Source organism: Microtus ochrogaster, chromosome 18, assembly GCF_000317375.1.
Source record: "Microtus ochrogaster isolate Prairie Vole_2 chromosome 18, MicOch1.0, whole genome shotgun sequence".
In the NCBI taxonomy this organism is placed as follows: Eukaryota; Metazoa; Chordata; class Mammalia; order Rodentia; family Cricetidae; genus Microtus; species Microtus ochrogaster.
In genome coordinates, this window is record NC_022020.1 from 8,652,084 (window position 1) to 8,653,445 (window position 1,362).

Consider the following 1,362-nt stretch of genomic DNA (forward strand, 5'->3'; position numbering starts at 1 on the left):
TCTCTCTCTCTCTCTCTCTCCCAAGTGCTGGGATTAAAGGCATACGTCACCACTGCCTGGCCACTAAAATATTCTTACAGGAATACTAGCAAGCAGAGGAGTACTTGAAGTGGTTCTTGAACAATTCATACCAATTATTCAGAGATTTCATATTATTAGATATTCTTTGGCAGCAAACCAAAACTCAGGAAATTGTTTCCTACAAATTAGTTGACATTCATGATCTAAAATAATATCAATAAATCTTTAGTACTTTGTTATATTAAAATCCATTTGAATGTTTTTTACTTATATATACTTTCATATCAAACTTTATTATAAAATACTAGCACACAACTGTGCATATCTTGAAAATATACTACATCAACAATCACACTTATGGCAAGGTATATAGTGCACACTTGTAACTCCAGCACGAGAAAGGCAGCAGCAGTAGGATCATCAGAAATTTGAGGCCAGCCTGGTCTATGCAGCATGTTTCAGAGCAGCCAGGGCTATACAGCAAGGCCTTGCCTCAAAAAACAATTGAACAAAAAATGCTAGCTTAAATAACTATCGTTCTTATTATAAGAGTCTTTGGTTATTGAGAACTGACAAATTCATAATGACAAGTAAAAGTCTTCAAAATCCCAGTTTGCCTGAAAGACTGAATTTTGTCTTTGGCATAAAAATCTGTTACTGGTTTTTGAGAAGCAACAGGCTCGTTTTGTTCATGTTCAAATGCCTGCCTCCCTAAGGGAATAGCCACGGTCTGTCAGTCATTCTTCCAAGTACAAAGGCAGCCAGGAGAAAAGAAGCTCATTCATTCAACTCAGGGGTTTACATACTGTCTTTCTTATTCCAAACCAATAAGATTTATTTGAAGGCAGCAAGATTGCTTTCTGTGTGCTTCCCATTTCACCATTTTTAACACGAAGACAGTTACTCAACAGTCAAAAATAAAACAAGTAATCTAGAGATAATTGAAGGGCATCCTAAACTTAAGCTGCTATATTTTTCTCATGAACGCTGTGTGATGAGAAATACCATATGTACTAGTCCAAGGTTGCTGCTAGTGCCTCAGTTTACACCACGGACCCAGTAGCATCACCTACTTTTTCTTTTGCACTATTAATATAAATATTTATGCAACAAAAAGACAAATATTAAGTTAGTGGGGCTGGAGTGATGACTCAGCAGTCCAGAGTACTTTGAGCTCTTTATGTAGAGGACCCAGGTTTGGTTTCTTGAATATATATATGGTACTCGCAATAACTTCAGTTTCAGGGAATCAATGCCCTCCTTTGACCTCTACAGGCACCCAGTGTGCATGTGGTATACAGACATAAACCAGGCAAAAACTCATGCATATAAAATAAAAAT